Raw genomic sequence first — 25,446 nt, forward strand, 5'->3', positions numbered from 1 at the left:
TGTTACCAAGACGACTTTTTCTCACCCAAATATTATAAATTGTCAATAAATATATCAAATGTAAATATCGTAAAAATAAATTATTAAATCAGTTATGTAAAATTTGTACCTAAAGAGATCTAAAATTTTATGTTATCAAATGTAAGTATCTCACTTTTTACCACAGGCATATAAATTTTCAAATACCGGCTTTACTCTTTCTATCCTTCAAATTTGCCACTAGAAATACTTTACAATGCCCCACGTTGGGCGCCAGTTGATGTGATCTTGATTATTGATATGAGATAATATTCTTATATGTCACTTAATTTAATCAATGTACTAATACTAATCTAATTAATTAACCAGATCACATATCAATATGTTTTCAATCTCAGGGCGAATTATAAATTAATTACTTACTTTCGTGGATTCTAAATATTTCTTAATGGTTCCTAATCGGGATAGAAAAGAAAAGAGTAAAAAAAATACACATATGGGTTACAATTATAATAAAAATATTTTTTATTTTATTTAAAAGGCAATCAATGCTTAATATTTGCTATTTCTTATTATTCTTAAACATAACATTTACAAATGGGAATCTTATTTCCTTTTGGTTTTCAATTGAAAGTTTTTATTAACATTTAACTATTAGGAGTTATTAGGAACAACTCTATTTAAGTTTGATGAAGCTTTTCTGATATTATTGATTATGTTATTCAATTTTTTATGTGGAATTTAATACGAAAAACCCATACATTCATGTCCAAACAAATGAGACTGACCTTTTCCTGGTGAACTGAAAATGTCCTCACACAAGACCCGTTTCCTGCTATCCTTGGCTGCGATCAAACCTCGTCCTGGCTTCCAGTAATGTTCTCCTTTGAAAAACTAGCTCGTATAGCTCTCGTTCCTGCGTCTGTCGTGATGCTGTGTTCTACCTTTCTCGAAACTGCTATCAGCTACCGGGACACTCTTGGCTCAAGGAGGTTCTTTTACTCTCGACCTGGCCTACTTCTCGTTCCACGATAGATACTCCACACTCACGGAACTACATCGGCTTTCTCACTCTCCGTACACTACCGTCTACTACTCGACTTCACTTCTCGACAGCTCAAAACATTCTGATCTCACTTTGTCATCCATTCCCCTACTTTCTAAACATCCCTTCCAGATTCACAAATCAATCTTCCACCACCAACTCTCATTCGTAATATTCCTCAAAACCAATTTTTAATCTTTCTAAATATGCTTAATGGATTTCAAAAGAAAATATTTAATTCCCATTCTAAAATACTTTCTAACTATTTACAAATTTTAATGACCTATTCTCTCTTTCAAATGAGTCTTATTTAGCATAGGCTAATGATCGAAACCTTCCGCGAAAAACGATAATGAACTATCATCTATTTCACTGAGTTTTATTTAGCATAGGCTAATGATCGACCTTCCGAGAAGAACGATAATGGTACGCGTCATTCACTTTGTTTATCTAAGCACATTGTTCCGAGTTTCGTACGCTTATTCTAATCACTTCTTAAAATTAAATATAACAATTTGTTGTATACAGGTTGTTCTAAATTTATATGCCCGAGGTTGAGAAAATTAAAAATATTTTATATTAAAGTGAATTTTGTTTATAATTATTAAATTTTAATTTTTATATATATATATATACGGGGTATCATATCGGCTGACGCCACATCCCCACACCTAACCGCCATCTATTTCTATCCTGGGCGTCTTCCTCTTCCAAATCTCGGTGTTCCATGGCCTTCCTTATCGTGTCATTCCAGGATAGTCTTGGTCTTCCCCTTTTCTTCCTACCTGGGGGTTTCCATTTCAGGAGTTTCTTTGGCCATCGTTGGTCGTCCATTCTAAGTAAGTGACCGAACCATTTTAGGCTTCTCCTCTCGAGCCTGTCTACCGCTGTATCGTGTGCCTGCATCCTAATTTAATTTAATTTAATTTTTATATCAAATAGAAATATAACAGTACATGGTTCAAACTATCAGCGCTAGCAAATTATACGTTCTCCACAAGACAAAAAAGAAAATTGCCTCAGAAAGCAGATAGAATGCATAATGATTAATAGAAAATATCGAAATATCATTATAAGTGCAAAAATCTTCCCCGTAGCGAATTTTCTACTGACCACATCTTGCTTGCAGCCAAATTTAAAAATAAACTTAAAATAATGAAAACAAAGAAAAATGAACAAAATTAGGCCAGAACTAAACTAAAGAAAGAAGAAACAAAGCTAAATACGTCACAATCCTTAAAAATGTCGAGAACTTAAGACTAGAAATTACACTTTTATAAAAAAGAACTCTTTTATAATAAAACGTTTTTATTGTTTATAGTAGAGAATATAAAATAATTTGATGATATAAAATGCTTAAAATTCCAAAAATTACACTATATTAAAAAATTTGTTTTTATAATAACACGGTTTTGTTATATACAGGACATGATTATGACATGATTATGACAGAACATGATTCGAAAGAATACCTAAAATATGAATTTTTAGTAGGTGTATTAAGGTGATACAGTAGCGATCAACAGGTAGCCAAAACGCGTTCCAAGATTGCGGCTATAATTTTGAATATTTTTTCGAGATATTTGGCACACGTTTTCGTAATATAATAAAGAATGGCGGTACAGAGCCCAATTTGAAAAATATATTAATATGTGAAAATTACTCTGTAATAAAATCATAATTCCAAAAATTACACTAGTATAAAAATCATAGTTATTCTTACAATCAATTCTATTCATTCCTACAATCAGTTTCGTTCATTCCTACTATGAACGTATTTTATATTAATAATTACTGAATTCATTAGCTCAATGTATGATACTAATTGATTAATAATAATTTTCCAAATCCCCCTTTTTTGTCCTAAACCTAATGGACATTACACTGTGTGATTTCTCATATGATTTCACTTATACAGTGCGCTGGAATAAGTGTTACCCCCCCCCCCCCCCCTTATTAACTTATTTATTTTTTTAGCACATAAGCAAACGCAAAAAAGCATATTATAATCTCAATGTTTCGAACTTTACGCGATCCCTCTTCAGGTGACAGGCACAACTTTGATTTTTTTAAATGGGAAAGTACATAATGTGACAGCTCATTTAAAAGCGTTTGAAATAGTGAATCTAAAAATGTATAACACTTTAATTCTTTTTGAGAGCGCAGGTGCAAAATTTCGATCGAATTCTTTTTAAACGTATTTTTTTTGGAATCCTGAGAAAACTAATAAGTATTTTTGAAAAATGTAAACGCAGAATAAAAGATTACATTATTACCGAGGGCACAAAGTCCCTTAGAATAAACAAAAAGTTTCTTTTGAGTGGTATATTTGAAATTATACTAAATTTTCTCTTTTTCACCCGTGTGACTTATTAAAATAATCATTATAGAAGTTTTCAGGGACTTCAGACCCTCGATAATACTGTAATATTTTATTCTGCGTTTAATTTTTTCAAAAATACTAATTAGTTTTCTCAGTATTCAAAAAAAAAATGAATACGATAATAGACACACGAAAACTTCCTTCCAGTACGGACTACACTTGGAAACGAAATGAAATTATTCGGCACTTCGGCAGAGGTAACAGCATTGTTTAACAAGGAATTCCTTTTTAAACAATGGTAACACAGAGAAGCTCGGGTTATCACAATAAGGAAAAACCGTTACATTTCAATTGGTCAAGCAAAACATTTATTGTTTCAACAACTGCGTTTATTGTTACCATGTACGCATTGATTGTGGTTATTAAACGCAGTAGTAGATTGATTAATGCATTCGTTGTCACAACAATCAGTTTACATATATGGAATAGGTAATCAAATATTACTCTATATTAACAACATTTGTACATTGTTTTAATGAAATCTGTACGTTGTCACGATAGTCACGATAAACCAAGGTAATTGCTTATCATCTACCAAATCAATAAAGTGAGTTACCGCCAGAATTAACATTATTTATTAAATATACGAAAGTAACTTATTGTCTAAATAAATTGAATGGTATTGATTAATGTACTCTAGTTATTTTCACAATTATTAGTCACTCATTGTGACAATAACCAAATACATTGATAAATGTCTAAAAGTTCGTTGAAACAAAAAATTAAATTGTTGTTACAACGAAATACCACTGTTAATCAATATTACGAACTAAATTTTTTTGAGTGAATAACAATGTGACATCGGGTTATCCAATAAAAAGAGCCGTGAAGGTGAATCAGTGGCAGAAAAAAAAAGGGATAAGGGGAAACGAAAATCAGGTGCATGTAACGTTACAAGAAAGATAAAAAAAATTCTTCAACGTAAAAGTACCTTCAAGTAAAACAGGACGTCCTTGCCTCATGTTTTGAAAAAAATTGGTGCTAACCAAGTAAACCTTATGTGTTGAATCGCTCTGGAAAATGGGGAATTATGTCCTACAGAATGCTTACCTATCCAAGTTATTAGCCAGTAACAACTTTAAAAGGTGTATTACAAAGTTTAGTCTGTAATGCAATTGAGCACCAGAGAATGAAATAACAAATAACAGTTCTTATTTATGCCTACTGTTCCAAGTATTTGGAGGTTGAAGGAGCTAGCAGCGTCCAAAGATTACCAGTTCCATTTTCGTTGTAGAAATATAGAAAGATACATAGGGTATTCAAATTATACACCGCAAATATTTATTCTTAGACAGCATTATAAAATAAAAAAACAATAAAATCCTTTATAAAAGGTATATATTTAAAATCCCCAAAATGGGCTACATTACAGAACTAGTTTTCGATTGGTTGACTAATCATCATCAGTGCTTACGTGAAATTTACAGGTTAACCACCAAGATATATTTAAAATGTAAATTTCACGTAAGCACTAATGATGATTGGTCAACCAATCGAAAACTAGTTCTGTGATGTAACCCTTTTTAGGGATTTTAAATATATACCTTTTATAAAGAATTTTATTGTTTTTTGTATTACACGGTATACAGCCAACTACAGGAAAACTTTTTCCTTGTGGATTTTCATTATAAAATAATTTTTTGGACAAACTTAAAATTACAGAAAAAATGTGAGTGAATATGAAATGTATAATTCTTATTTGCAGGAAGAGATATTGAAGTTATTTAAGGGACTACTTAATTATCCAAACGTTGTATTTCTCCAATATTTTTCGTCTCGGAATATTTCCCAGGCATTTTTTTTGGAAACAGCTAACTTTTCTAACATGTTATTGGACGCCTTTATCACTGCGTTCTTATACCATCAAACAGAAGAACATAATATCTACCTGTTAGCCGACATTCTATAAACAATTGAGTTTTCTTAAAATCTCAGAAACAGATTCCAATTTTCTCTTGTTTACAGTTACGACCCCCCTTTCTCCAATCCAACATGCACTCAGTATATTTCATGACCTGACAAAGTCACCCCGAATTTTTGGCGAAGTAAAGCCCCCTGGTTCAAAAAGTGGGCCTATTAAAATCTTTCACTCTGCTGAAATTGTTTGTCTAAAGAGAGCACTCGTTAAGAGAGAAAGAAGGAGAGAATGAAGCGGTATCCCGAGGGCTGATATTTCAGAAAGGCGAGCTCCTGGTGATTTGTTGCCGTTCGTTCTGTCTTATTACTCGGTATATGTAATGCTAATGACGAAATATATTAAGTTACTTTTTCAGGTTTCCCCTTTTCCTTGACTCCTATAAAAATATTTTAAGTGTGAATGCAAATAGATGAAAGGGTAGATCACACCGGTGGACAGGGATGGGGAACTGAAAATAACTTCCAAACGGTATGAATAGAATAGAATAGAAATATAGTCCTGTCGCCAGGGGGGTACAACGGCCTCCTTAATTCAGATGGACTTTCCCAAGTTTTTTTTTATATATTTTGACCCGCAGAATACGAATTTTTTGGGTAACAGTTGATCCGGATGTCGATAACATTGTTATAGACAAAGAACTTGAGGAATTACATAACAGTGATTTCTTGCAAAACAAAACATCTTTTTGTATTTTTTGGGTCATTCTAGGCAAAAAATGCTCTGACAAGTTTTTTCGTAGGATGCATAGTTTTCGAGATAACCGCGGTTGAACTTTCAAAAAATCGAAAATGTGCAATTTTTGAACTCGAATAACTTTTGATTAAAAAATAAAGTAGCAATTCTGCTTACCGCATTTGAAAGTTTAAGTCAAATTATATCGGTATTGATTATTTGAATTGCTAAAAATTTATTATTTTATTGTTAAACAAAGCTATAAAAACCTAGTGCGCGAGTGATGTTTTCAATGATTTCTCATTTAAAATCGAACGAGTAGGTAGAGTAGCTACAAGTGCAAGCGAGGCAATTTCTACGTAGCATGCGTTAAAACGCATGTATTAGGCACGGGAAACACTATGTGTTTATAGCTTTGTTAACCAATAAAAAAATTAATTTTTAGCAATGCAAATAATCAAAACCGATATAATTTGACTTAAACTTTCAAATGCGGTAAGCAGAATTGCTACTTTATTTTTTAATCAAAAGTTATTCGGGTTCAAAAATTGCAATTTTTAGATTTTTTGAAAGTTCAACCGCGGTTATCTCGAAAACTATGCATTCTACGAAAAAACTTGTAGAAATATTTTTTGCTTAAAATGACCCAAAAAATACAAAAAGATGTTTTGTTTTGCGAGAAATCGCTGTTATGTAATTCCCCAAGTTCTTTGTCTATAACAATGTTATCGACATCCGGATCAACTGTTACCCAAAAAATTCGTATTCTACGGGTCAAAATATATAAAAAAACTTGGGTAAGTCCATCTGAATTAAGGAGGCCGTTGTACCCCCCTGGCGACAGGACTAATATGCTTTATTCTCATGAAAAATTGTACAATTTTATCGACAAAGATTATAAAAAGTCAAGAAAACAAATCAATAACAATCCAATTTACTAAAATTACATAAATCGTCAATATATTTACAATAATAACAATAATAATGAAGTTAAACAGAAATAATCAATTGCAAAATTTAAGTAAATTACAAATGCATAGTCTACCTAGTAATTAATAAGTTTAAAAGTTAAGCTGCTGCATATGACACCCAAATATAGACAAAAAAATGATAATAAAAATACTACTTGTGCAAAGCGTATATATATACTGTAATTTCTTAGTTATTGATTAAGAAAATCTTCTACTGAAATAATATGGTCTTTCAGATAGGTAGGCTTTTGTCAGTTTACGGAATTTGGGGAAAGATGCTGCAGATTTAAGTTGTAGAGGGAGATGATTGTAAAGTTTTTTTGCGGAATATAATATAGATTTCTTTACTAACTCAGAGGACGGGGTCGGCATATAGACGTCAAACGTAGAATTTCTCGTGAAGTAGTCATGATTAGGTCTTGGTGGAAATACATGTAGATGTTTACGAATTAAGCAAACAGTTTCTAAAATATACAAAGATGGAAGGGTTAAAATTCCGTGATCTTTGAAGTAACTTTTGCAATGTGTTGTTCTTCTGAGGCCAAACAGATATCTAATTGCTCTTTTTTGTAATTTGAAAAATAACATCGAATTGGGCAGCTGTACCAGAACCCCAAAAAGGAAGACCATAACGAAGATGGGACTCGAATAAAGAAAACTATGTTATTTTGGAAGATGCTAAATTGAGTTCATTCGAAACAGATCTTATAGCATAGCAAGCTGAGGATAGTTTCTTCCTTAACAAATCGATATGGTGGGACCATTTAAGGTTGCTGTCTAAAAAAATACCAAGAAATTTTACAGAATCAACGGTACTGATCTGGCTGTTATTAAGAGGTAAGGGTTGAAATGAAATATCCTATAAAAAATACATATTATGAACCAGGGAAATTACATAGATACATACTATACATTATTTCAATTTGCAATATTAGTTTTTTTAAGATAACACTGAAAGACATCATTTTTTATTTGTTTCTCTCTATCGTTATTTTTTGCTTGCATTTCCGACTTTATTTATTAACATTGCGGTGCTTCTTTAAGTTTTTTGGTTCAATTCTATTAGATTCGCTGCCCATGTCTTCCATAATTTCTTTATCTTTATGCCAATTTAATTCCTTCCCATCAATTTTCAGTTTCATACATCTTATTTGTATCGTTCTTCCCATTTCTCTTTCTTCCTTTGCTATTTTTCTAATCGCATCTGTATTCCTGTTTCCATTTTTGTCATGTCTGACATATTTTCTGTCGTTCTACATTTTTGGGTTTTCTATTGTTCTCCAACACAATTACTTTGTCCATCTTTTCCATATCAGCGAGGAACAACATTTTGTCCCCCATTTTGCTACTTTCTTTTATTTCAATGTTGAGGTGAAGATTTGTTTCTATCAATTACTCCATTTTACCTTTAGTATCTCTCCTATCATTAGGTTCCAAATATAAGCTTTTACTTAGGCACCATATTTCTCTTTCTTTCTTCAGCTGTTTGATTCTCTTCTTTACCTCAGTAAGTCTCTCCTTTAGTTCTAAATTTTTCCCTTTCAATTCACTAATATAATCAAATCCTATCTCTCTGTTCTTCACGCAGATTTCTAATTACGGTCATCATGACGATATCTGAACTAAAATAAACCAAGTCCAATTTAGCTACATTTGACCTGCAGAAGTGAAAGCTTCGTAACAAAATCACCTGTTAACATTTTTAAAAGTATATATTATGTCTTTAATTTAAGAAGATCAAGGAGTAGACATTTACATTGCTTTTATTGTTGCATGTTAACTATTTGGAGCAGGTTATAGCGTTGTTATTTAACTCGTAAATGACAAAAAGTGGACTTGGTCCATTTATATTCTAAGCGCTCCATATATGCTACATAGACCTAGAGAGGACGCTTGACAGAATTCGCAGAAAGAAAGGAAGAAAAGGAATTCGAAGATAGTAAGAACAAACAATAGTGAATCCAAGGAATTCACAATATATCTAAGTGTAAGAATGCGTACTGAGCCTACTGATAAACACTGAGAAAGGCGAAGGAAAATATAAGAAAACTCCCACTAGAATACTGGAGAATGAAGTAAACACTACTATCCGAGCTACTACTATCCATTCATTCCATTTTTTCAGTTGTCTCTAGAAATTTAATATTTTCCTTTCTTCTTCTTAAAGTGCCTATCCGTTCTGGATATTGGCGATCATAATGGCTATCTCGACTTTGTTTACCGCAGCGCAGGAACAGTTCAGTGGTAGTCGTGTCATATCACTTTCGTAAAATTTGAAGCCAGGAAATGCGTCGTCTTCCCGGTCCACTTTTACCATTTACCTTCCCTTGGAGACTCAATTGTAGAAGGCCGTAACGTTCTTGATTTCTCATTACATGTCCTAGATATTCTAATTTTTTTGTTTTGATGTTCATGAGAATTTCACACTCTTTCCCATTCTATTCAGGACTTTCACATTCGTAGTAATTCGGTCAACTCAGGATATACGTAAGATGCGCCTATAACACCACATTTCGATCTGTTCCTACAGATAACAATGTGTCAATGTAATCGCCAACCAGTAACGGAAAATGACGATTTTAAAATATTGAAGATAAAAGATTAATCGCAATTTTAAACCCATCATGTCGAACATCTAAAATCCTCGACGCGGTTACATAATTTCAAAAAGAAATTGAACTGTTGTAACCCCAGCCATCATAGTCCACTCTGTTGTTGGAAGATACGGTTATTTAATGTTAATATAATGTTTTAAACTTTTAATAGAATACCCAACACTACCCATTTACCAAAGTTTAACTAGGCATCACATTAAAATTACTATATACTTTCTTGAACGTATAATCTCAGATAAACTATGTGTAAAATATCCGTGAGTCATACCGAGGGAAAATTATTATTATACCGTCTCAGAAAGTACTTGTAAGTATATAGTGTACGTCGATATGGTTGTTTCGATCCAAAAGAAAAAGGGCCGCACTGGGAAAAAATCATTTCCGAAAACAATTGAAGTTGTATTTTAATGAAATTTAAAAATAAAGGTACATTCCATGTCAAATCACTCAGGCAAAAAATTTTGGATCTCCGATTTGTCTGAAAATTGGTATATAGCTACTGCGGGACGTAAAAATAAGATATTTAAGGTCAAAAAATCTTCTTCTTCTTTTTTTCTCAAAATGTTATTTTATGCGATTTTACAGTTATTTGGTGTTTATTTAAACAAATTTGCATTTTCTGTTGTAAAGTATCAATGAAAAACATAATATTTTAATAGAAAGGACTCAAAAATGTCATTATATGGCACTATAACAAGTTATTTTGAATCAAAACAAGTTTTTGATCAAATTCTATAGTGTAAAACACGTTAAAATACCGTTTTCTACATTTTCCTCCATTCTTAAAATACATCATCATCGATTTGGCTGAAAATTTGCCCACAGATAGCCAAAATATAGGACTTTAAGCGGTTAGAAGGATTTTAATTATATTACAATACCAAAAAAGTTACATGTAGTAATATCAGACTCAAAAGTATATATTAGTCCAGTCGAGATAGCATTTGACCTTGAAGGCCGAGCTGCCCAAAGTTTATTTTTCTGATCTTTAGGGGAGTCAATAGTAGAATAAATTTAAAATCACAAATGAATTCCTCCGTTACGTTAGCCGCCATCTTGATTTTAAAGGAGAACCTGTTTTGTTCAATATCTCCGCCATTTTTAACTTTTCGACACAAATGGTAGGAATTGAAATTGTTCCAAATTAATCGTTTTTACAATTATTACAATTTATTTTTAACAATTTTTGTCGTGAGGTCGATATTTTCGAGTTAATTGTACTTACAGTAGACGCCTATATTTTTGACTATAATATTGCATGAACCTTTTTTGGTATTGTAATATAATTCAAATCCTTCTCACCACTTAAAGTCCTATGATTTGTCTATATGTGGGCAAATTTTCAGCCAAATCGATTATGATGTATTTTGGGAATGGAGAAAAATGTAAAAACGGTATTTTAACGTTTTCTACACCATAAAATTTGATCAAAAGCTTGTTTTGAATCAAAGTAACTTGTTGTAACGCCATATAATGACATTTTTGAGTCCTTTCTATTAAAATATTATGTTTTTCATTGATACTTTACGACAGAAAATGCAAATTTGTTTAAATAAACACCAAATCACTGTAAAATCGCATAAAATAACATTTTGAGAAAAAAAGAAGAAGAAGATTTTTTGACCTTAAATATCTTATTTTTACGTCCCGCAGAAGCTATATACCAATTTTCAGACAAATCGGAGGTCCAAAATTTTTTTGCTCCAAAATTGAGTGATTTGAAATGGAATGACCCAAACTTTAATTAAGACCAATTTCCTGGTAACGGCTTTGTGGTTTCTACAGTTTACAAACCAAACGAATGCTGGAAACAAAGAAGACTAGGGATATCTATAAATTACATACATCTCACTGCCTGTCTCTCCAGCGTGGTAAAATTTCAACGAAAAATTGGTCCCGCATACTCTGTTTCTAGCATTCGTAGGCTTGCAAATTGTAGAATTGGTGTCTGGCATTACCAGAAAACTGGTCTCAATAAATGTTTTATTTTTGATATTATTTTTAAAATATATAAACATTTTCAATTTCTTTGCAACACGAAAATGTAGCAGCTACATAATACTCTGGTTAAATGGGAGAGTGCAGGAAGAGTCTATACCGGTTTCGGAGGTTTTTTCCTCCTCATCAGTAGTCCCATATCCTCTTCTCTCCGATTTCCCCAGGCATCATACTTTGGGCCTTTCCGAATTGCAAAGAACGAAATGTCACGGATGTACTAGAGCCATCTACCCAAAAACAAAGTAAGTCATCAATCGAAGTAGCACAGAAAACGACAATAAATATCGTTCCCATACCACCAGATTGACAACAGGTGGAATACTTTCTTTGGTTACAACCTCCCGAGATTTTCAAAAATTATAAATCATACAGGATGCCGAGGAAATTAAGATGAGAGAATTTTAAATAATTCACAACCCATCTGCTCAGCGTGGTAAAAGTTCCAACAAGAAAGATTCCTTAGTACTCAAGAAAAGAGTAAATGAATTAAAATGTATTAACATTTTCAATTTCTTTGCAACACGAAAATGCAGCAGCTGCATAATACTCTGGTTAAATCGGAGAGTGCAAGAAGAGTCTATACCGGTTTCGAAGGTTTTTTTTATATATAAAATAAATAATTATATAAATTATTAAATAATTGTATAAATAATTATATAAATGTTTAAATTACTGAATAGAGAATTGAAGAACCTCTCAAATGAGCTAGCACACGACCCCTATTCTCATTTACAAAAGTCATCGATTACGTCATCACGCCCAGATGGATGACGTCACTAGTATACCATATATGCCACAATATCATAACTTAAAAATAAAAATCGACCTGTTTCGGGATTTTTCCTTAAAGTCGCCGGTTTACGAAATAACGAATTTATTCCTTTCAATTGCACCATACTGTCGGTGGAAAATAGTGTCGCGCACGCTTGATTAGCAATTAAAAAGGAGTTTTGAATATTGTTTTGCAAAAATCTCTTCGGGATTTCATCAATCGATGTTTAAAGAATATCTACCTTCCTTGACAACATTCAAATTTTCAGTTTTTCACATAGTTTTTGAGGGTTAAACATGGCCAATTTCGCAATTTTTCAATGTTTAATCGCTTATATGTCAAAAACTATCAACTTTAGAGAAATGTCACCAAAGACCTTTTCTGTTTGGAATGATCCAAGAAACCTAAAAAAACTTTGTTCCATGCAAAAAAAAATATTTTAGGAAAGAAACAAAAAAAAACGTTTAAAAAATTTTTGACCCACTTTTGGTCCTGGCAACATGCAAATTTGTTAAAAGGAGTCCTTTTTGAGTAAGATTGTGCAAAAAATCCGAATCGGAATATTTTTCCTAGCGGATACGCAGTGGCTTTCGGGACTACTAGGAGAGTGTATACTTTTGTATACAGTGATAAAGTTCGTACTTCCACAATATTTTTCAACCGATTGCCTCTCTTTTACTTTTTCTATTCATTCCTTTTGCTAGATTCTTTAAAGACATTGTGTTTCTGTTTCAGCTACATTACTGCTGTTTTTTGTATCGAATATCCAATATTTTCGTTTATATGTCATAATTTCAGGTGACTATGTCACTAAATGAGGTTTAGTTGTCTAATATATGTTCTGTGTGTATCACTAGTATCCTCATTCTTTTATTCTTTCTTTTACTGCGTTATTTAAATCTTGAAACATCATATACGATTAAAATACTGTCAATTTGCATTAATATCGCCTGCCTGGAGCATGTATATGTTTTAAATATTTCTTTAAGACAGTTCAGAAGAATAATTATGGATGAAATTAATCACTAACGGCGACAAGTGGCATCCTTGTCAGACAAGTTATATTTATATTTGTTGCGGCAACTGATTGATGTCTTTATTGCAGTATTTTGGTTGAAATTTAAATTATAGATTATTTTTGTATATTAATTATGAATATGATATTTTTCAGGATGTAAGTATTTAAGTTTTTCTCAGTCATGCAATGAAGATTTTTAGAGTTGTGTACCTTCATTGAACGACAAAGGATATATAAATTGGCAGATTGATACGACAGGGAGAAACTTTGTTGGCAAAATTATTTATAATAATCATAATACAATATGGCTCAAAGCCCCTTAGAACGTGTGGACAGGACAGCAATTAATAATAATAATATCGTATGGCATTTTTGCCGGGGAGATCCTTTCGGACAGTTCCGGCGCCATTTACATATTTAACCCTGTTTTAAGTAACTATTGCTGATGTACACTAGCCCAGGGGGACCGATCGACGGCTTTACGTGCTCTCCGAGGCACGGTGAGACGACTTGTGTCATTATTGGAAATGAAAATGGTTTGTATTTGGCAGGGCTCGAACCCACGTGCACTGGCGTATGAGGTCAGCGTTTATGCCGTTACTCCACGGCCGCTCACAGGACAGCAATTAAATCATCTCCAATATGCGGATGATGCTGTTTTCACGACAAACGAATTTGGGGAAGCCGAAGTTATACTACAAACAACTACAACAAGTAACACATGACAACTCTCGTCCTTAGGAAACTAATAGAAATCGAGAAGTCACCCATAGAGATTGTTGATAGATATTGTCTATTTGGACCGTGAAATAAGATTAACGCGGACAACATTAAAAAAAAATGAAAGATATCTTGACTCTCACAAAGAAATCAACAGAAAAATAGAGGCAAACACAAAGTAAAATAGAGATTCTAGTTCCTTTCAGGGTAAGACTCATAGGGAACTTGCATACAATTTTAAATTCGAAAAAATGCTGTAAGTCACAGAACATAATTTAAAACATACATTAAAGAAAAAAGTTTTTTTGTCTTTCGTTTGGCCCCTAAAGACGGTTAAAATCGACAGAAAATTCAAACTATAGTAGGCAGCCCAAAACGCATCCTCACTGGTTGTGACGTCATATCATTATAGTATTTGATGTCCTAGACCTAGACCATTCATTCATTAGGTTTGGCATTCGTTATAACAGTCAGTTTTATAAATATTGTGATAGTTGCTATTTCTGACTAATATTTGAGCGTTTTTGTTAAGAGGATTGGTATTGTCGAAGCGAAGATCGGTGGAATGTGCGCATTTTATCAATGAAATTCGATATTTTTAAGATATTCCAGAAGCCGCTATAGATAAAATGTTTTAACGACCTATTAATCATTCATAATTACTCAACAGATATTAGTACAGTTAAAATAATTAAGACGATAACCGGACAACATTGATTTAATGAGTAAAATTTAGTTTTTTTTTTTATTTTAATGACAAAAAAAGCAAGCCCATTAGCAGAACCCAATTAAAAATTATTTTGCACATCATATTTGAAACATTATTTGGTTGAAAAATCTCATTTTTGTTGTCAAAAAAAATATATTAATTTGTTTGGACTAAATTAACGTTGTGCTTATCTTAAGAAGGATATGTTAGTATCAACATTCGCACAGTGTTGCCAAACTGAATTTTGTTATTTTGGGTGTAAATTTTTTCCACGGATCTCCGAGGGTACTATACGTGTTTTCGGCTACAATGCTATTCAAATGGGGATTCATTTTTTTCGAATCCTGAGAAAACTAATAAGTATTTTTGAAAAATTTAAACTCACAATGAAAGATTACATTATTACCGAGGGCAGAAAGTCCCTGAAAACTTCTATAGTGTTTATTTTAATAAGTTACAGGGGTGAAAAAGAAGATAAAATTGGGTGTGATTTTTAATTTCAAATATCTCATTCAAAATAAACATTTTATTTATTCTAAGGGACTTTCGGCCCTCGGTAATAATATAGTCTTTCATTCTGCGTTTAAATTTTTCAAAAATATTTATTGTTTTTTTCAGGATTCGACAAAAATGAACACAATGTCCGTGGTAATATTTCGAAATCTATCTTTGTCATACAACGTACTCAGTCGAACAGAATATTGTCAGCATATTGTCAGTCAGACAATGACAATCAGTGGCAATTTTAAATATTTGACATGGCATCGGGAATATTTTAAGTTGTTGATTAAATAATATTGATATCTATATAGTGTATTTAATAAATAATTGATTTAAGACGTGAACTTAATAAAAAGATATTTATTGTGTATTATTTGTGGAAGATCCAAGCAAAGAATACATCAGGATAATATATTCTGTGATCCAAGTATTTTGTTGTTAAAGATGTTCAAAATTGTAAGCGTTCCATAGTAACAATATATTATTAAAAAATCACTTAAACACTTTTCCTCTTTTCTCGATTGAGTATTAGTTTTTGTTGTACATATAAATTATTACAATCACTGAATACATAGTTAGTGAAAAAATTATCACATTTATTAATTGAATTAATAATTTGCAACTATAAAAATAACAGTTATTCAAGAACATACAAAAGCCATTCCTTTAAATTAATGATGACATTTTCAAGTAGAGTGACATTCTAGTAATATTTACATATCCATACCAGTGTGAATTGTACTAAATACACGTAATTTGCCGTGTGTATCCCGAATGAAGTACGTGCCTCCTAGTGGCGGGATACGGGCAACAATACATTGGCTTATAGGGCAGTCCTTACAGTAGGGATCCTGGCCTATACAGAAAAATTCAGGCGGGTGTGGGGTAATACTGCACTTTGGTTGCATTGGTGGTGTATTGGCTAAACGTGCAGGGCAGGGTATGGTGCTGATAGAAAAGGCATTCAGGCATCAAATATCCAAAAATATTTTCAGGCAATAATAATGAAAAGACCTTCTCCAAACGCAATAAAAACTTATACTGAAATGATGGCATCTCCTGAGGTAAAAGGTTCCGGAAGTAAAATGAGCCTCCATTCGGATCTCCGGGTGAGGACTATCTCAGGGGGAACACCATTGCAGGTTAGAAAAATCAGGATAGGGTCTTGGAATCTTGGTAGTCTTACAGGTAAGAGTCTGGAGTTAGTGGATGCGCTCAAACGAAGAAGAGTTCAAATTGCTTGTATTCAAGAAACTAGGTGGAGAGGACAAAGGGCGAAAGAACTAGGTGATGGATATAAATTGTGGTATGTAGGGAGTAGCAACACCAGAAATGGAGTTGGTATAATTGCTGATAGTGAAATGAAAGATAACGTAGTAGAAGTTGTAAGAACGAGTGATAGAATGATGTCAGTGAAATTTGTAATTGATAAAGAGGTATTGAATGTTGTGTGTGTGTATGCTCCTCAAACAGGTCTGGGTGAGAATGAAAGAAGAGCTTTCTATGACCAATTAGGAGACGTACTGAGTGATATTCCAGCAGAGGAGAAAGTTATAATAGGAGGTGATTTTAATGCACATGTGGGCCAAGCCAAGACAGGATATGAAACAATACATGGGGGATTAGGCTTTGAAACTAGAAATGAAGCTGGAGATGACATGCTATTGCATGTGCATGTTACATAGTGGAGTGACAAAGAAGGATAAAATTAGAAATGAGTATATTAGGGGAAGTCTAGGTGTGGCACCAATTGATGCCAAAATGAGAGAGCATAGGTTAAGATGGTTTGGTCATGTTCAACGTCGAGACGTTAATCACCCAATACGAAGAATAGCTGAAGTGCAGATTCCTGGAAGGAGTAGGAGAGGAAGACCAAAGAAGACCTGGGGGGAGACCATAAGGCAGGACATGTTGGTAAAGGGGATTAACATTGATATGACCCAAGATAGAATTGTGTGGAGAAATGCAATTAGGGAAGCCGACCCCGCATAGGGATAAGGCAAAGAGAATGATGATGACACGTAATTTTCCGTGTAAAGACAGAAAACGTAGGGATACCCGTAAAATATGTGCGAATTATGTACCGATGGCCTTAAGACATATAATATATTACATGACATACGATAAATGTCATTATAAAATATATTGATGTAACGTCATATGTGTTCGCGCGCTTTTTGAGTCGTTTGAAATGGTTTAAATACACAGAAAATTTTAAATTTGTATTGATAAGTTATTATGAGTTTTTGAGGCTTGAAATTTTGGTAATCTCTTTTTAAACAAAACTGAACATTATTGTATAATAAAAAATGTGCAAGTTCCCTATTTTGTATCTTTTGTTTTTTTTTGCATATTTATTTTTGTGATTTCTCACCTGTTCCGTTGGGAGTTCCAGTTTATATCATTGGGAGTCTAGGGTTATCTAATTTTTGAGGCAACCTTTATTCGTTTGGGAATTTAAGTTTGTTTCATTGCTAATCTCAGTTTTTCCAGTTCGGAAGCCATCTGATCAACAAATTATTTAAGATATTGTGAGTGCATTTTCCTTACACTCAAAGACGATTCGAGTGATAATACATTATGTTACTTAAGTTAAGACAGTTTATATAAAAACCCAAAAGACTGAATATAGTTCTTTTTCCTAATTTGTTATTAAAATAGGGTAGAGCATATTACACTATTTAATATTTATATGTGTTATATCAGCTTTATAGCGTTCTACGCCTTTCCGTTCCTAATCGCCACTCCTTTCTATTGTGGCAGTCTTCCTCTCTTAAATTTCTTTTCGACATCGCCTTGGAGATGCCCTTTATCCATGTAGTTGAGTTGCTGGTCTTCCTCATTTTCCTTTTTCTGTGGGGGTTCATTCTAACACTTTTTTAGGGATGCTATTTCATCCATTCGTCTTACGTGTCCGTACCATACTAGCTGTTTCGATGTCATCTATGATTGTTCTTTCTATTTCCATGTGTTGCCTTATATCGTCATTTCTTATTATTTAATATTTAATGTTAATTAATATTTTTGTGCAATCTCTATTGTAAACATTTTTATATCCAAACGAATTAAATAAACAGTAAATTTATTGTTCTTTTTGCGTATTTAAATTTCTCATTCAGGTGCATCTAATGTCTCCTCAACACATCGACAGACGCGTCCGCGGACGGCATCTGCGGATGCATCCGCAGATGTGTAGATGGGGTAATATGATCGTTTGTTGTTTATATATCACGTCGGTGGACGCGTCTGCCACATATCCGATTGTTGTCGGTTTTTTCAGCACAGATCAAAGGGTTTCGGTGCGAACGTCCGATTCCTCTCCACACATCTGACCTCTGTTCTCTACGACGCATTAGTTTTCGCAGTGAATTATTCAAATTAGATTGCGTCTCTCGACAATTAACACAGACTGAACGATTTACAGATGTGTACAGTATAGATGTGTGGTCAGCTCGTGAAGATACATCGGCAGATGCATCCGCGTCTGCCGATGTGTAGAGGAGGCATAAGGCATGTATGAGAGAAGACAGAGCTTTAAGCTCTGTCTAGGAGAAGGAAGATTAGCATCAAATTTACTAACATAAATGTGATGCATATGTCGTGATAAACGATTCCACTTCATCTCTGCATTAATGGGTCCCGAGGTTTTGTACATCTGTACTTTGTAACAGATCCTCTGCATCCCTTTTCCAAGCTGCCGTTAACGAAATTACTATAGCCAATTTGATAGCCAACGCTTGATAATCGAGCACAGCACATGAAGAAAAAGAAGAAGAAGAGGTTTTGTAACTGGTAAAAGACCATAATGGTCTCCTGATAATAATAACTCCTGATAAAATCTAAGCGGTTGATTACATTATTCATGATATTCTCCCTCCAGGTTTATAAAAAAATGTACATGTTATTCTTGTTCTCATGATCATTTTTCAGTGCGTCATTAATTATGACGTCATATACTGTATTGGGTGTGTCGAGACTTATTTCATGTAATTATTGTCGAATCTGACAGATGCCACAATCGTACTTAGCCATAGGTGAAAAGCTTGTGGAATTAAACTAATTAGTAATTTAGTAGATTTGATTTTTACACAATATGTTAACATGTAGGTATTTTTTATAAAGGGGAATAAAATTAAAAAGTAAACAATATTGTTAATTAAATTTATAAATATGGAAACATTAAAAAATGACACAAAACTATCCATAAACTGTGTTTTTATCTTCTTCTCTAGGTGCTGTCTCCTCTTCAAAGTCGGTAATCATCAGAGCGATCTTTATTTCTGAAACCGTGGCTCTAAATAATTCATTGTTATTACATCCAAACCAGTTCCTAAGGTTCTTCAGCCATGAGTTACGTCTCCTTACTATGGATCTTTTTCTTGTATAATGACCTGGAGTATTAGATATACATCTCTCATCACATGTCCCATATATCTCAGTTTTCTTCTTATTTGTTAGTTCTCGTTCCTTATGCGTAAGTCTCATTACCTCCACGTTGGCTATTCTATCTACTCATGAGATATTTAGCACTCTTCGGTACATCTCGAATGTCTCTAGTCTCCTCACGCCAATGACTAACTTTTAACGAACTAAATTCTAAACCAAAACACAAAATAATGCACAAAGACGTTGTGAAACACAAGTGAAGTCGAATTCGAAATTTAAAAATGACAGGTACACAAAATACAGACCAGAATAATAACCGTCACTTGACTCTTTGACACTTCTAAAAAATGGCCAAAATGGACGAAGTTTTCGTCAAATGTTCGTAATACGTGTATTTGATTGGCTAAAAAAAACGCGCATTCTAAATATCAACGAATCAAACGTAGGTTAGGAATAGACATCTTATGTATATAACCATTGTAATGCTGCATTATTTTTGTGTTTAATCACGGAGCTACCGCTTTTTCCGTCTCATCTAACTTAATGCATTAGAGAGAAATCGAAAAACTGTGACGCACTGAAAAATGATCATGAGAACAAGAATAGCTGCCTCATCAATATAGAGCTGATTCAATTTCAATTAAACACCGCTTTTGGCGAAGCCAATCCTGTGTTGTTCTCATACACATTAAACTAGCCTTAAGATCGCTAAACAGAAATTAAATGATAGGCATTACTCCTTTTGTCTGTTTATCTTTAGAAAATCTAAAGAAAATCTGAATTTAAAATGCTCCTAATGATGATTTGCGATCCAAGTTCTACAACATAAAGTGGTAAAATTACTGTTATTATCGAAAAAGATAACGACGATTATGATCTACAATTCAAAATTGCTTAATTTTTTTAATGTTCACCGCGCGAAAAGTTTTGTCAGTTTATTAGTGGGAAGTACCGTAAAATTTTTTGACTTTAATTGCTGGTGAACTGAATGAATAAATAAATAAAAAAATATAAAAAAATTTTTTTTAGAAACTATTTTTTTAGCTACGAGTGACTAAAATTAAAAATATAAAAAAATCAACTAAAAAGCAAAAATTAAAAAAAATCAAACTCGAAGGATTATTCGAAAAAACTGTTTAAATTACAGATTTAAATTACAGATACAAACAGATTAAATATACCAAAATCTCACACATTCGTTAAAAAATTGAAAAAATCTAACACATTCGTTAAAGAAAAGCGTGGGGCGCGTCATCATCGAATACACGGTTTGAGGATAGATACTTTTTTACTTTTCGCGCCCCACGCTTTTCTTTAATGAATGTGTTAGATTTTTTAACGAATGTGTGAGATTTTTGTATATCTAATCTGTCTAACAGTTTTTTTAATAATTCTTCGAATTTGAATTTTTTTTATTCTTTTGCCTTTTGGTTGATTTTTTTTATAATATTTTTAATTTTAGTCACTCGTAACTAAAATAAAGCGTTTCTTAAAAAATTTTTTTCATATTTTTTTATTTTTTACTTTTCAGTCTTAAACTTTTCAAACATTAAACTATATCGTTATGTTTAAAAAAAGGACGTATATGATAGACTTATTTTTTGCATTTATTTCAACATTTGATACATACATTGTACATTTTATGTAATTTCTTCATACATTTCTTAAATCAAAATCATTATTTAGACCTATTACAGTTTTCTCAGTCTTTTCATCTCTTATAATGCTTTACTATTGCACGGTATAGACACTGTTAATTTCTCGCGAATTGCGAAATCTAAACTTAATTGTAGCACGAAACGTCTCTACCGGTGGTTTTTCTAAGGCTACGTTAAAACACAAATTTTTTTAATTCGAGTTTTGGTTGAAGTTTTGTTTCGTATCGTATTGAAATTTGACACGAATAAGCGCTGATGTTTATATAAACAAAGATATGAGCGTTCAAAATCGTCGCCGCTTAGGATGTTTATAAACATGAGGTACAAACATGAAAAGTAGTCGGAATCGGCAAAAAATTTGAAACTTTATTGTTTATTTATGAAGCATAACGTAAATAATTAACGTAAAAAGTGAAATTATGTATAGTTCATATAATTAGCTACAATCTGTAAAAGTATCAAGTTTCTACATTGTAATAAACAAGAGAAATTTAGCATTTTCTATTAAAATCGTTTTTTATTTAAACAATTAATAAACATAAAACAAAATTATTTTCTAAAATTATTGACTATTAGTGTATTGTTTCCGCGAATGTGTATGTCTGCAAATGTTCATTCATTGCATTGAAGAAAAGGCAGTCAAATTAACATCTAAAGATTTGACCCAAACGATTGAACTTAAGAAAAACGTTTAAACATATGTTAAGGATTTTGATTATCGAGACCTCCACTACATTATTCAGCTTCATGTTAGAAACTCTAATAAAAAAATGAAGCATGAAGTTGTAAGAAACAATCATGAAAAATGAACACCAGTGCTTAGTATTTGCTGATGATATAACAATCTAAGAGAGAATCGCGATATAACTAAGAAGTCGTGTGAAGAAAGGTATTGAAGAAGCACAAAAATTCAGATTGAGGCTGAATGAAGACAAAATCAAATATATGATCATGGGAGGGACAGAAGAAACAAAAGAAGAATTTTCTTCTTCTTTTATTTCTTTACTGTGAGGTCCGTAAGCAGCAAAAGCTATGATGTTGAATACCTGAGTGTAATATTCGATGAAAATGGTGAATGGAGCTCGGTGACAAAATAGCAAAAGGTAATAAAAAATTAGGCAGTTTAAGAGCTCCACTGAACTCAAAATACGTTTGTAGACAAGGCAAACTCCAAATATATAAAACAGTAATTAGACACACAGTAACATGCCTGCAAGACATGTACATTAAATAAGAAGGAAGAGGATACTCTGCAAAGATGGGAAAGGAGAATAATATTGAGATGAGTATTCGGAGGACGGAAGACAGAAGACGGGAGGGAGGGAAGAGCCAACAACTACCAACAGAATCAGATGGTTGAGATATGTAGAGAGAATGGCAGCGACCAGAATCCCTAAACTAGTTATGACCAGAAAACTAATCGGTCCCAAAGAAGAGGTAGAACCAGAACGAGGTGGATTAACAAAGTGGTGTAAGACCCTAAAGTCCTGGAGGTGAGGGACTGGAAAATAAAAACACAAAACGGAAGTGTATGGAGAAATATTGTTTATAAGTTCCTTAGGAGTAGTGAAAAATTTTATATGTACCTACTTAGTTTCATTTTTGTTTAAAATAATTGTAATTAGTTAATTTTACGAATTTCCTAGCTAGGTCTTAAGTCTTAAGGACCTGTTCTGTGTATAAATAAAATTATAGAGACCTTCAAAACGGTAGAACGTTGTAAAAATAGGTTAGCAACTTTTACTGTACCATTATTTTATTAGTTATTGTTTCCAATACTATTTAGACCAGTAAGGATCTGTTTTTAGGTGGATGTGAGAGGTGGCATTCAGATTTTTGCGGATAAAGTTAGGTGATAACTTCGTTAATAATAATTGATTTATTCTCCTTCTCAAATATGCCCGGAACATTAATAAAAAAAATAAAATATTTAAAAATTTCAAAAAATTTCGTTTTTTTTCTAATTTTTTTGCTTATAACTTTAAAACGATTCATTTTGGAACAAAGTCGTATGGGAATAAAACAAAGATAATTAAATTTTCTATCAGATGCGATTGGTCAAAAATGTCTTAATTTATCACCCTTGCTGCAAAATAGCAATAAATATAAAATAAGGGGGCAAAACAAGCCAGTCTTTATTCAATGATTTTCCATCACTTAGGTTAAACTTGGAATATTCCTAATTCGCTTAGAAAATTTTTGTAAGGTGATAAAACCGTACACCAAATTTCATTAAAATTGACTTACTAGATTTTGAATAATCTTTTTGCAATCTAAACTATTTTTTTAAAAATTAAATTTTTTTAAAATCTTGCACAACAAAAACTAGTACAAAGATTTGTCAATTTTTTTAAATATAAAGAAGCCCTCCACCTATCTAATGCACTTTACAGATTTGAAATCGGATTATTTAAGCAGCCTCAGAAATGTTTTAAAGTTATAAACAATTTTTTGGCTTATAAACAAATTAGTCCTGTGGCCAGGAGGGGGTGATACGGGCTCTTTTATTTAGATGGACCTACCCAAGATTTTTATGTATTTTTTTACTCGTAGAACACGATTTTTTGGGTAACAGTTGATCCGGATGTCGATAAGATTGTTATAAACAAAGAACTTGAGGAATTACATAACATCGATTTTTCGCAAAATAAAACATTTTTTTGTATTTCTTGGGTAATTCTAAGCAAAAAAGGTTCTTAAAAGTTTTTTCGTAGGATGCATAGTTTTCGAGATAAACGCAGTGGAACTCTCAATTCGAAAAATTGTAATTTTTGAACGCGAATAACTTTTGATTAAAAATAAAGAACGAATTGGAAATTGGAAATATGTTGCTCAGGATAGAGACCGATGGAAGGAGTTGGGAGAGGCCTATGTCCAAACGTGGACGATAGAAGGCTAAGAAGAAGAAGAAGAAGAAAAATAAAATACCACTTCTGCTGACAGCATTTGAAAGTTTAAGTCAAATTATACCGGTTTTAATTATTTGCATTGCTAAAAATTAATATTTTTAATATTAAACAAAGCTATTTGTTTATAAGCCAAAAAATTGTTTATAAGTTTAAAACATTGCTGAGGCCCCGATTTTAATTCCGATTTTAATTCTGTAAAGTCTATTAGATAGGTAGAGCACCTCTTTATATGTAAAAAAATTAGACAACTTCTAAATGGTCTACTTTTTGTTCAGAAAGATTTTAAAAAATTTGAACTTTTTTAAAAACATTTAGATTGCAAATTTATTATGCAAAATCTATTACGTCGATTTTAATGAAATTTGGTACACGGTTTAAGTATGTTACAAAGAATTTCCTAAGTGAATTACTAAGGGTCTAAGTGCCACCAAAGTGGTTAAAAACATTGAATAACAACAGGCGTATTTTGCCCCCTTATTTTGTATTTATTGCTATATTGCAGAAAAGGTAATACGTTAAGACATTTTTGACCAGTCGTATATCATACAAAATTCAATTATCTTTATTTTATTTTTGTACGACTTTGTTCCAAAACGAATCGTTTTAAAGTTATAAGCAAAGAAAGCAGAAAAAATCGACATTTTTCGAAACTTTTAAATATTTTAATTTTTTTATTAATATTCCGGGCATATTTGAGAAGGAGCATAAGTCAAATATTATTACTGAAGGTGTCAACTAACTTTATCACATCCAAAAATAGACGTTTTTTCACAGATCCTTACTGGTCTAATTTTAGTTTCTGACGTTTCGGTCCAGTTTCTGCGATATAGGTCACGATGTTTGTCGTTTTTATGCCATAAAAAATCTGTCGTGTAATTTTGTTACCAATTTAACTACAGTTACCCTCACAACTTATTTATTTAGATGATATTAATTTAACTTCCATACATGTTGTTTTACGTTATACACTATAATTTCAATATTTTCTACAATTAAGAGTTCAGGTCTATCTTGCCACGAAAATATTTGGAACAATATTTGGAAAGCGAATTCCAGGAAGATGAAGAACATTCTGATTAATGAAGCTCAGAGCCTGGTTCAACACAACATCTGTGCAGCTTTTCCGCACTACTGCAGATGAGATAAACGGCCCTCATTTCTAAAGATGATTTTTTAATGAAAATTAAGCTTT

General features: G+C 32.4%; 1 protein-coding gene across 1 annotated transcript in view; it reads right to left on the reverse strand.

Moving 5' to 3' along the window:
* LOC114330350 (LIM/homeobox protein Lhx9) overlaps positions 1–25,446 on the reverse strand; it is an 811,204-nt gene that overhangs the window by 90,680 nt on the left and 695,078 nt on the right. The gene's annotated exons all lie outside the window — the stretch shown is intronic.

Source organism: Diabrotica virgifera, chromosome 9 (genome assembly GCF_917563875.1).
Source record: "Diabrotica virgifera virgifera chromosome 9, PGI_DIABVI_V3a".
In the NCBI taxonomy this organism is placed as follows: Eukaryota; Metazoa; Arthropoda; class Insecta; order Coleoptera; family Chrysomelidae; genus Diabrotica; species Diabrotica virgifera.